Raw genomic sequence first — 13,919 nt, forward strand, 5'->3', positions numbered from 1 at the left:
GGAAGGTCATCATTCAAGAAACAATGAAATGGCAAAAGGGAAGAACAATGAGGCAAACTCTTGAAAAGCCATTGGAACTATCAGATACTAGTCAGTTCTTGAGATAATAAAAGAATGGCCAGGAGTCATACTATCAGGAGAGAGGGACCTTTTACTCTCAACTTCTAGATAGTGTGTTAAAACAGCAACAAGAACAACTTCATTAAATGTTCTGTCTCTTTCCTGAGAAAGGCACCAAACCGGACAGAAATTATATCTTAAACCTTCTAATATACCATCCAAGGGAGCATGCTTCCAAAGACCATGCCAATAAACGACTTAGAAACAATGAAATAGACTCTTGTGACAACCTTAAAAATAATACTAATGCTATGGCCATGCCACCCTGAATGTGCCTGATCTCATCTGATCTCGGAAGCTAAGCAGGGTCGGGCCTGGTTAGTACTTAAATGGGAGACCACCTTGGAATACCAGGTGCTGTAGACATTTAATCAATCAATCAATTAATTAATAAAATAACACTAATGTTTCTTGAGTACAGTTATGTGCTGCATAATGGTGTTTCGGTCAATGATGAACCATGCATACGATGTTGGTCTCATAAGATTATAATGGAGCTGAAAAATTCTTATTGCCTAACGACATTATAGCCATCCTAACTTCATAGGGCAATGCACCACTCATGTTTGTGGAGATATTGGTGTAAACAAATCTACTGCATTGCCAGTCATATAAGCATAGCACATACAATTGCATCCAGTACCTAACACTTGGTGATAATAGTAAATGACTATGTTACTGATTTATTAATTTACTATACTATACTTTTTATTGTTTTAGAGTGTATTCTTTCTACTTAAAAAAAAATGTTTTCTGTAGAACAGAATGGCTTGTTATACCAGTAGCAGCCTTATATATCATGTTTACCATGCCTCTTGACTGCTTCATTTTCTCTTGTGCTTTGGTTTAATCTCGTGTTGTTTTGTATGGCAACATGCTATATAGCCTTGTAGTCTAGGAGCAATAGGCTACACCATACAACCATCTAGGTCTATGAAAGAGCTCTCTATGACGTTTCCACAATGATGAACTTGACTAACGATGCATTTCTCAGAATAGTTCCATTGTTAAGTGGTCCATGATTGCACTTCCTTTCTATATGTCAACATTAAATGCATTACACCTAGGACTGTCTGGTGCCAAAGCCTATAGGGATACACACATTTTGGGGTACAAGCTGAGTAAAAATAATTTTAAAAACTAATAATTGGTCTTGATAATGTTTTAAGTCCTAAAGCTATGTATAGCAAATCATCTTCCTAAAACCACTAAGCTATTAAAAATATATTTAAAAAATAGAACATAGATTCTAGAAGAGACTATACAACTAGGAAATAGAATTAGATGCCAAAATATTGCATTATTTTATTTTTACTTTATAATTGTTTAAATTATAATTAGTAGGTAAATATTTTAATATATGTTGCAACTATTCTGTATTTTTAATATCTATTTTTAATATCTTTGTACATCTGTAAATATTCAGCTTTTTTTATTTTGTGGGTAAACTGTCAAACTGACAGCTGTCTACCTTACTTGACTATCATCACTTTTTAAAAATTGGATTTGTGAAAAATATGATACCCTTGAAAAATTAGGTATATATTGTTTCATGACTATTGTATGTATTACCACTGCTTTACTGCCTGTAGAGGTGTTATAATACACTGACTTATTAAGCTACTAGAAAACAATTGCTTCTTTCCACATTATAAATTTAGTCTGGCATTATATTTAAATTAAGAACTAGCACACTTCTTAGTCCTGACATTTAACTAGAAAGAGAAAAACTATTTTAAAGAATATGTCTTATGCTAGTTTGGTTTTTATTTAATTAATAAATGCTAATAAGTAAAGGTGGTTTGAAAGAAAACAAAGAATTTAAAAGATATAGAAATCCAAGGGTCTCTTTTGGTTTATCAAAAAAAAAAAAAAAAAAAGATTGGTAATTCCTTTATGGTTCTTTGAAACTGAATATTTCTATCATATTTCTAATTAAAACCTTCAACTGAAATATGAGCACAGAGGATGGGCAAAAAAGAAAAGTCAAACCTAAGGCAGTTTTGGTATCACATTATTATTATTAGCTATGTTAGTATATAAGTCACATGATTTATATACTAACTTTATTATTGATTTTACAACATATATGTACACATATATGTATGTGTGTGTATGCACGAGTGTGTATAGTAAAGAAAGGAAAAAATGTCTTTCTTATAAAAAGTCACGTGAAGTGTGTAGATAATGATTTTATGTCATACCAACTAACTAATGTATAAAAAAAAATGAGGCAAAAAAAGTTGGGGAGAATCAAGCAATAGTCATCAGGAAAAACTGAAATTCAAATAGTAGCAATAACAGGTAAAAATATTGATTTCTGAGGATCAGAGACTGGTATCAAAACTGAGGTCACCTAGTCCAAAGTTCAAACCTGGTGAAAGATATTGTTAGGGTCCACAGGATTTGGGAACTAGAGAAGAAAAGGAAGAAGAGATTGTTGGGGCAAATTCTTAGGAGAAGAACTCATAGATAACCGTTGATAGACTGGCACTGAGCTCACCTGGGTAGAGGTGACTTACAGCATTAGAGACGGAAGACAGACACAACCAGGAGATAGACTAGAAGGTGGGGTGAACAGAAGTGGGTGAATGGATGAATGGAGAAAAATTACTTGTAGTTGCAGTTGAGCCTTCTGTGGCAGGTGAAATCTGAGTTTATGCTTGCAGAGTCTTTTTAGGAGAGAGACGGTTAATAAGGAACATATCTGGCGTATGCAGGGGATGGAAGCCCGAGGAGAGTGTGCTGCACTTTCTGTGTCTGTAATGATAACTTAGCCGGGCTTAGCATAGTGTGGATGTCAAGGAATAGCGATGTTAAATACACGGGTTGTAACTAAATTGTTCATGAATTCTTTCTACAAACACGTTTTTAAGTGCATCATTAATAAGTGTATAATTTAATGGAGTGCTATCCTCGACGTCAGGACAAACTAATTTAGTGATGGTACTGAATCAGTGGTTTTGCCATTTTACTCAAATTACAAAATTGAGTGCTTATATTTCCTTTCTGAATTGTCACTTTAGCAAAGCATAGAATTAGACATTACTTAGTGTCATGGCTTGAATCATTTATTATAACTTTCCCCCACATTTTAAAATTTTTTACTGCTTTATCTCTTCTTAAAGATCTGGAAACCATGAAGAGACTGCAGACATTTATCGATTTCAGATCATTGATTTTACATAGAAGGAAAGTGGATTTAGAAAAAAGAAGGTGAGTAAACTACCCCAAATAACAGAGCTAATTAATAAAAGATGTAACAACACAATAAACAGGTCTCTAGAGTTTCAGTCTAGCACTTCCTGATGGATATCAGGAGAAAATAAGAGAATTATAAATAAGCCTAAAATTCTTGGGTTTAGACAGGTTTTGGACAAATACAAGTTTAAGAACAAGAATGTGAAGCAGGGAATTGACTGTGAATGTGAGACTGTGATGTAGAACTTGCTCATTCCATGGAGCTTCCACATCTAATGAGGTTCCATAATTATTTCTCTTTTGAAACAAGTGACTAAAATGGGGACCTGGTAGACAATTTGTTCTCTGAGAAGGATTATTAACAGCCTTGATGGCCACTTCGGTTCCAAGGGCCAATGTCCAGTTTGTGAGACTAGCTTGCATATATCCTGAAATGAGGAGGATTGATGAGCTGGAAGGATTGGTGTCTTCACTGACTTCTTTGAAACTGACTTTAAAGTGTGTACCTCAGTCTTCAATTTGAGCCATGTGGGTTCATAGGGAGGTTTTACTTTCTATAAACTGTTTCCCTTTTTTAAATATCCCAGCTACCCTTAGAAAACCATCTACATTTCTTCTCACACTGATATTCACCTGAAATAAATCTCACATTTCTTCATTTATTATTCACATTTTTTATGCCTACTTAGGCTCTTGATTACCAAGAAAGTTAACTCACTTAAAAAGATTTGTGCATTAAAAAGAAAAAAAAAAAGAGGTATTTTATATTTACTTAAAGCCTTATATAATACTAATAATTAAGAGATTATATTTATTTTTCATAATTATAAAGCATGGAAAAATAGTATAGCCCTACCTATTAATCATATTTCTAATAATTGATAAGCTAATATAAGAGGACTCCATGAGGAACAATTTTAAATATTTACTATAAAAATATAAAATTCATTTTGAGATTCTTAAAGCACATTGATGTAAATATTTTATATTTTAAATGGGCTCTAATTTAGTTTACAACATATATCACATCTCCAGAGCGATCCGCTGCTAGACATCATGGTGTCTGTAGATTGTGAGAAACCTGGGGAAGAGAGACAAGTGCATAATGGTGCTAGGGCTTTGCTGAAGGCACATTCAGTATGTTTGGAAGATCAACCCGAGAGAGACATAATTTTTAAAAGGGTAATCGAATAAACTGGAATTTGAGAGAAGGTCGGAAGCACAGATTACTAAAGAAAAGTGAGGAACTCAGTGAAGTTAGAAATGCAGTTGATCTTTTAATGTAGTTAATTATGCAAAGACTTTTCCTAGTTTATATTTTCCTTAACAATGAATTCCCAATAAGCCGGTTCTAAGTCACTCTGCTGTAGTACATCTCTTCTTACCCAATCACACATTTCTCGGCTAAGCCAATGGCTTCCCCTGGCACAGCTAAAATATAGACTCATCAGTACTAACTGGTGCCTAACTTAGTACCATTACACTAGACAGATCTCAGCAAAAGGGTATTATGCTTTCAAATTCATTATTTTGCTTAAATTGAATTTTCCTTTTAACAAGTAAATGGGATAGCTTTTGTGGCAAAACTTTTCCACTTTCTGCAATAGAAAGTATAAAGATAAAATATTATTTAATAGGTGCTGTTTTAGGACAGTAGGTAACTGATATAAAGTAGCAATACTAACATGCTATATATGCTCTCATTTTATTATGAGTTCAGTATTTTTACATATTATATTTGATGTAGGTTCAAACATGATACATATTTAGGTAGTATAATTATACAAAGTAAAGTATAGAGATAATTGTTTAAGAGTATTTGAAAAGGTTGTTTCTATAAAAATTATTTGTCAGGAAGTTATATCTGTTTTAAGTAGTAAAACAAAACATGTGGTAGGTGGTGCTCCCCAAACCAATTTATTTCTTTGGCAGAAGAAATTATGGTCATAATCTACTTCTTTGAATAGATTATGCCACCTTTTTAATAAATTTATGGGACTGAAAAAAAAAATGAAGATATTATGTAGGTGTATTTTGATTAGCTCACCACAAGGCACTAATCTATTAAAGTAAAAGCTGCGTTTGTGTAAGTGGTTTGATAAATTGCCAGTGAGAGGTACAGTTGTAAACTCCTGCAATACTATAAAAGAATGAAGTGATTTAACCTCCTAGCATCATCTATAGGAGCTTAACTTCTGCCTATATTGCTCCAAAGCCAAAACAAAAAGAAAAAAGAAAAGAAAAAAATCTAGAAAGGACTTGAAAACAAATTTAAAAAACCTTAATTTCTTATGTGTGTGTGTATGTGTGTTAAAAGGGTAATAAACATAAGAGTCAAAGCCAGGACTTTGGTGTAGAATATGCCTGTGCCTTTATTCTAGAATATATTATCATCCAGATAATGGAGTGATCTCTCTTTTTATGCTTGTGACTATCAGAAAGATAACAGTTCTTTCTAACAGTTGTGATTTTTTTTAAACCACACATGATTTCTTGTCAGTGTGCCAAAAGCCCAGTAACAAGATGTCTGGCTGAGATTAATAGCTAGTTTACAGTCTCAGGGAGGATATTTCACGCAGGTTTTACAACCACAGACATTTTCTATAACCTCATCTGCTTGAAATACTATCAAAGACCAACTAACAGAAAGTGCAATTCATTTCACCATGTGTTTGTTACTGCTAATGCAGAGGAAAACATACAAGCATGAGGAAAGACAAACTAAGAGAGCAACTAGAGGCAGAGAGAAAAGTGGATTGAGGCCCAGGATTTGGGATACTCAAACTGTGAGAAAAAAGAAGATAGAATATTAAGTTATATATATTGCAGGAGTAAAACTGGACTTAAGAGTCGAAAGTGTTTTATCACTGCTGTTCATACGTTAATGGAATCTTCACTGATCTTTGAAATTTATGTAGGATTACCTCAAAACCCTAAATCAATGACGAGAGAAATCCAAACCTCTCTAAATTGTCCACTTATTCCTGGGGCTTAAGTTCTGGTGCCTATTAATATCTCACTTTTATTCTCTATTTTCTAAACATGGAGGAAGGGAGGAAAGAAGAAAGGAAAGAAGACAGGCAGGCAGGCAGGCAAGGAGTCTAAGAATACTAGAGAATGATGAGAGAAGAGCTGTTATGTATAATTCAGGAAAGAACACTTATATTGTGATATGTGGTCAGCAATCTGAAGGAAATATCAAAGTGAATTGTACGTCCATTGGGTGAAAACCATTACAATCAAAAGAGAAGACAGTGAAAGGCTCTGAGACACACATCATCTATTCTTGCGCTCTACTATTGGTGTTTTAGAGAATTACATGTGGCATGGGACATTAAAAAAAAAAAGGATATTGTAAACAATTTTTGTCTAAGCAAATAGCAGAATGAAGTTGTTCTATAATGAGACAGTGAAGACCAAGAGACAAACTACTTTATGGGAGAAGTCCATTGGCTTTCAATTTTACCAATATTGTGAGTTATTAAGCTTTAAGTTTTTTGTCAATCCAATGAATTAAAATGGAATAGTACTGAAGTTTCAATTTGTATGTCTCTCATGAATGAGATTTTGCATATTTTCTTATGCCTAAAGTCATATTCCTTTCCTGTGACTGATCTCTTCTTATCTTTTACCTATTTTGTCTGTAGGCTTCTTTTTTTACCTTCTTTATAGGATTTCTTTGTATATTCAGGAACACTTGAATGTGATATCAGCCATGATATTTTCCAGTTGGTCTTTGTCCTTTGACTATTTTTTCTTTTGCCATATGGTAACTTTTAATGTTCACATCATTAAGTTTATCAACTTTTTTATGGCTTCTAAACATTTGTGTCAATTGTATAAAGACCTTCAACTCTCCAAGTTTATGAAAGAAATCTCCCATGTTTTTTTTTTCTTCTACTTTACAGTTTCTTAAACTTAAATCATTACCACATTCAGAATTCATCTTTGTGCAAATATAAAAACCAGCATTTTTTTTTTTGCCAGAGCCCAACACAGTTATTTCAAAGCACATTTATTGAAGAGCACATCTGTCTGCTTCAAATTTACTAAAGGTTTTGTACTATTTGTATTAGAGTTACTGTCTAAATTTGCTATTCTATTGTATTAATCTCTCTACACAATTTTTACAATTTAAGTTTATCTGCTATGTTAAATGTTAGAAAAGACTCTACTGATTTTCTTTTTCAGAATTTTAATTTAAAAAACAATTTGTTATTTTTCCTTCTCTTGATCAAAATAAAGTAAAAGCATAGAAAATCATGTCATAATGATAATATATTGAAATGCAAATATTTCTAAATATGCATGTGATAGTTTATTCCTTTGTTTACTTACTTTGCCTCAAGCTCTGGTACTGCCTAGTTTAAAATTCTAAAACAAACAGAAATTAAGAATTACACTAGAGTGGGCACTGAGAGTCCATGATAATAATAGTAAAGCTTACATTCACCCAAATCCAGGCAGGCATGCTTGCAGTTGCTCCATCCTGAGTTTGGTGGAGAGAGACCAACGAAAGGTTTCTGGTAAACTCAAGGGTACCTTTATGCAGAAAAGACTGTTCAGAAACTTCCTATTTGTTTTAAAAAATGATTTCCAATTTATTAAAATTACAAATAAAAAGATCAATTACGTTTAATTTGAATCATAAAATTAAAAAAAATAATAATTACACTAAAGAAGCATAAGAAATTAACTAATCAAAAGAGAGAAAAATATTTTTATGTAACACTCTGGTCCCAGGACCAGGAGGTCAGGAGGTGGTAAAAACAACCAAGAGCCCAGGTATATTTGGAAGGAAAGGCTCGGTTTTACATTAATGTGACCTATTACCCTTAGGTTTTTGGTGCAGAACTATCACATTCCCAGATAGGAATGTCTGTTAGAGCCACAGCATGGCAAATATGTATCATTACCAACATTATCCAAGGGTCTGTGGTGTATATAAAAGACATGTTATCTACTAATAAAGTTTTTACAGATTATAAAAGAAACCAAACATTTTAAAGTAAACATGGAAGGGGGGTGGTAGGTAAAATTAAATTAGAAAGTAGAAATGTAAATGGTGCTTTGTGTTCCCTGAGTTCATACTGGGCACTACTTTGCTTTTCAAGGTTCTACCTCCACATCACTGCCTCTATTTCCAAGAACTTAGCTGCTTCACAGCTCTCACTGAAATACTGACTCGAATTGGGTTGAATAAACACTATCTGAAGATATTTATGCCATTATTTGAGATTCCTTTTTCTTTGTTTCTTTGTCAAGTTTGGCAGAAACCAGATGTCAGCTCAAATATAAATACTTTGAGAATAATTTAATAAAAGAGCCACATATAAAGGTATAAGTGAGGCATAAGGAAATCACAAAGAATGTCCATGGTGCTGGGAACAGTAGACCATTTGCCACCTTAAGTGCAAAGGACAAGAGCAAAGAGCAATCACTGTACCCTGAAAGACAGAATCCTATTAAAAGGGTCAGTTGAAAGGAAAAAGCCACAGTTGGTGAACACAGCTAACCTGCACCTGATAGGAGTCAGAGAAATAAATGGCCAACCTCATTCCATAACCAGTCTCTTCCTGGGCTACCCCACTGACTAAATCCAACTGGAAATGAGAGATCAAGGGAGCCCCTTGTTTAATCCACAAAGTGGCCTCTATGGTAGGGACAAGGGTGAAGAACAGTGGAAAACAGATCTGGAGGGATAAATAAAATATATCCTTAAGTTCCCTAACTCTGTTGTCAGAGCAAGTACATAAGAGTTAGGAACATAACATAGATAACTTAAATACACGAGAAAAAGACAATTTTACAACTATTGACTAAGGTACAAATGTTTTTTCTTCAGAAATACAAAAACAGACAATTGCAGTGTCTTGAGTTATATGCAATCTTACTTAATTTTTATAAGAAACTGGTTGGTAAAATAAAAGCATACTACTTATAAAAATTCATTTTCTTTAATTTTTTCTAAATGTGAAAAGATGTTTCATAACTCCATATTTTAGAAAAGGTCTATGAATTACTTATGATAACATGGTTTAAGATGAGTGCAAATGAAATATTCAGAAGTTGGCTACAGTTAAAGATTTCAGTGCAGAATATTTTCTTTAAAAGTTTTTCTTTTTCTTTTAAAATCAATGATTCACATTATACCTCTACTGGTCTGAAACATAGCCACAAATAGAAAAATAAAACTCCTTTAGGCCTTCCTCAATCTATTTCCATACACATAATGCAGACTAAACATGTAATTCAAAATAAACTCATAAAACGTCCTTAGCATTTTCTCATACCTGACACAAGAAATAATCCAATTAGTAAAAAAAAAAAAAAAAAAAAAAAAAAAAAGACTTATTAAGGAAAGAGAGAGATAAGCTGATGATATATTTGATTATCTTTTTAGATATTGTGATACATAAAGAAGATTCCAATTTCTGCTTTGAAGTTTGTTTTCTAGCCCCTAGAAAATGTTAAAATATTATGTAAATTGAACCTAGTGTTCAAATGGGAGGGTTGAACAGAAATATTATCACTATAAAATACTGAAAATGTTCAAACATGGAAAATAATAACTTAAAAAAATATTTTGTGATTAATTTGTAAAATTAGTAGACAGGGTGAAATACTAGAGAAACACGTAACTATTGAATTAAAGTTCTCTTGCCACTCAGGACTCACTTTGGGACCAATATAAGATGTGCCTAAAAAGACCATTGGTTGCTTCTCCAGCAACACAGTAAACTAGAAACTAACAAGTGAGGTTATCTGAGCATCTCAATGGGATCTCTAAAATTATTCAAAAGTACTTCTCGAGAAGGTAAAATCATAACCGTCATTGAAATACCAAATGACAATCTGTCAAAGGTTTTATTTAATTCATTGATTAATGAGGACATCAGATGTCAAAACCAGTTTAAATGAAAATCTGAGTTATATGGATTTACATCCCCTACGAGACAAATTTCATCTGCATTGCCAAGAACGAGAATCATTCGCATTGCTATAGATAGGTAGTATTTATATTGTAATCAGTTTTCTACAATTTGAATTCTACATCTTCAAAATCATTAAATAGCCTGGGCATGCAAAGACATTCAAAAGTGTACAGCCTTAAAAGGTCAGCCAATTCCATTAGACACTAGAACAACATTCTACTGAAAAAATATCCAGTAATTTTTTAAACACATTTCTAAGTCTTGGATGATTTTTCCTGAAAAAAAAAAAAAACATTATGATGAGGTCAAATCTATCCATCCAACAGAGATTCAGTTGCTAAGTCAAAGTTAAATTCTGAGGATAAAAACTATTCTTCCTATATTCTGGTATTATTAAAATACTTCAAAGGATTCTGTATCTTTATGCTTTGTCTCCCATAGCTTCTATCAATATTGACCTTAAAAAAATATGCAAATAGAACATCCTCTGTTCCAAGTACTTATTTAAGGCAGCATTTGCTGGCAGTAGCCAAAAGAAAAAGGGGACATCACAGATCAGAATGTGTCCTGGGTTCTGGGCCTCCAAGTCCAGTTGCCTATTTAATACACATTATCTTTTCTTTTAATAAGTGAAATTCTACATTCCTTCAAGTGGGGATCTTCCAAGGTAATAAGCTATTTTTAAAAATCTGCTTTGCAGATGAGGGTGGCAAAAGAAATGGGAATAGAGACAACTGCCTAGGACCTCCATAAAATGTCATCAACATGGAGCTGATCAGCTGGAAAACATTTCCTTCTTCCTGCTCAGTGTGTAGACTTGACGGCTGGATCACAGATATGAAGGAATTTGGGACATTGGTAATAATGATGGAGCAGCCATACTGTCTTTAGACTGTCTACCTCTAAATTTTATGTGAGAAAAAGAAAGCTTTGTATTATTTCAGGAAAAGTTTAAATTGACTTTTATGTTATTATCAGTTAAATGCTATTACTAACTGTTGCAGGCCCATATTTCTATAAGGTATCCTAATTCACCCACTCTGAGTCATTTTATCATCACTTGTCAACCACTTTTGGAACAGAAATTCTGCCTTATTTTAATGGAACAAATATTGGATGTAAAAACTAAACAGATGGGTAGGATAACTGACAGATATTTGAAACCAGCACTGAATATAATTTGGCTATGTTACATTTATAAATAAGTTTTCTCACTCTCTCACAGGCATGTTGGTCAGTTTTAGTTGTTGTTGGTGGTGATTTAACCTTTGGCCCAAAGCAAAATTCTATGTTCTACAGAGACATCATAAACAATGAAATGTTAACCAAACATTCTTAAATAAACTTCTTTCTGTAGGATTCCCAATTTGACTAAATTTCTCCTCGTTATCTCTCTCTCTCTCTCTCTCTCTCTCTCTCTCTCTCTCTCTCTCTCTCTCTTACTTATAATGATGGGCAATTTCAAACATAAAGAAAATAGTATAAAGAACCATCATGTAATTATCCCACATCAAGTATCAACACTGCTTTATCTATTCCCCTCTCCTCTTCATCCGTTTTGATTCATTTTGAAGCAAATTCTAGACATCATTTTATCTCATAAACATTTTGTACATATTTTAGCATGTGTCTCTAAAATACAATTTTTTTTAACTTAGCTACACTTTCATGTTCCCACCTAACATTTTAAATGATTCTTTAATATCCCTTTGTTATTTTTTCTTACATCTTAGTTGTTTTTATAACTAGATTGTTGCTTCCCAAAGTAAGAATAATGTTAAGTGACTCCATTTTGTGTGGCTTCATATGTTCCTTCCCTTACTGTATTTTTCTTGTAAATTGAGAGCTAGATCTAAAATTTTGATATGATTTAGGGTTGATTTTTGTACACTACTTCATAAATGATGCTTTAAAATCATTTGAAAGCACATAATATCTACTTGTCTCTTTTTCTTTGCTGTTAGCCTCTGAAGATCATTATGTGATTTGATCCATTCTTTCATTAGAAGTAGAAAAATAGTGATATTCAAATTTTATAATTCTATTTTCCTTTATGAACTAGAATATATCTATAAAGAAAATGTCCCCTCGTCAACATTTAGTAAATTTGAGGCAGCATTCGTAAAGGAAAGGCAGAATAAATGCCCAATTCATGTCCCTGACTTGTTAGATATTTTAAAAAATGGCGTCATTGCTTAGAAAGAGTATCAGCAAATATTCTCTTCTTTTCTCCTAAGAGAACCTCAATTTTGTTCAGAGTTCATATGCTATGTGCCAAATATAATTGAGCCTCAAATAAAATTGTGTTTCTATTAGTAAGAAAAAATATTAGAATGGATATTGGGTAGTTAATAAATAGATTTAGTCACACTTACTATGAATCATAGCTCTGCTTGTTTCTCCAGCCTAATCATTAGTTCATATGATTGACTGTCCTGGTATTTCATTGTAACTATTAATTAATTTTTAATTTTTTCTCATTTTACATTTGTAAATAGATTATGTTACTGCCAAACCTTACATACATATCATCCACACCTTTCCCTTGCCAACACATTCATACACACCTACACACAAAATCTGCTTTTAATCATTATTAAACTGAAATATCCAAAAACATTATTGTCATCTTATAATTTTGTCTATAGTAGAAACAGAAACAAATGCCATACTTTTATAAGTTTCTTTCATTATATATTCTTTTACAGGTAAATATTTCCACTTTTATCCATATCATCTAAACTCTACTTTCTTTTGCATGGCTATCAATAATTAAATAAAACCACTTAACAAGAAAAGTTATGTGTCAAATACTTGGCTATACATCATAAAGCACTGGCACAATAATTCTTTTCTTAAGGGCTTGCAATCAAATGTCAGACATGGATAAGATTTATAGCTTACTCTACAATCTCATTGGTGGCATTATCGACAATTAAGTAAGTATTTAAATTATAAGAAAAACATTCTTAGATTACTGGAACCTATAGAACATAGCATTTTATAGTGATAGCTGTGAAACTGGACCCTCTTGATTTAAAACTGGATCCGTCACTTTCTTAGATGTGTTACCTTGGATAAATTATAACTATCGAATGGGTATAATAATTTTATGTATCTAGAGAACTGTTAGGAGGCTTAAATGTGTGTGTGTATGTATAATATCATATATATGTAACATATAATATTATTTTCATTCTGTAATTTTTCTAAAGTTAATAAATCATAATAACTTTGCTAATACTTTGAGTATTTCTAATATGTCAGAAGTCCTCTTTAGTGATATCATTAGATAGATCATCTGGCATAGTAGAAATACTCGATAAATATTAGCAAAATCATGTTTTTAACTATTTAAAAATAATAAATTTTGGCTATGAGAGTGATATTGATTCCTCAATGATTATAAAACTAATGAAATGGAAATCTGTTTCTACATATTAGATTAGATTTTAAACTGTGGTCAGAGCCCTTCAATACCACTAATTATGTATAATGTGGTTTTAGGTATATGAATTATTTATTGTTGAGAGAGCATAGATTTTTAGGTAGGCATCTAATTAACATAAAATATTTTGCACAAATTAAACCTATAGATAATGTTTCAAGAAAGTACTTTATATGTAAGCACAATAAACTTGTAGTAATATAGCTTGTCACATA

General features: G+C 32.4%; 1 non-coding gene across 1 annotated transcript; it reads left to right on the forward strand.

The window, feature by feature from the left end:
- Positions 1–367: 367 nt before the first annotated feature.
- LOC118612575 lies at positions 368–486 on the forward strand. Its single transcript, XR_004955060.1, has one exon. It is a non-coding gene; the product is annotated as a 5S ribosomal RNA (ribosomal RNA).
- Positions 487–13,919: the final 13,433 nt, after the last annotated feature.

This window comes from Rousettus aegyptiacus, unplaced genomic scaffold (assembly GCF_014176215.1).
Source record: "Rousettus aegyptiacus isolate mRouAeg1 unplaced genomic scaffold, mRouAeg1.p scaffold_m13_p_16, whole genome shotgun sequence".
Lineage (NCBI taxonomy): Eukaryota > Metazoa > Chordata > Mammalia > Chiroptera > Pteropodidae > Rousettus > Rousettus aegyptiacus.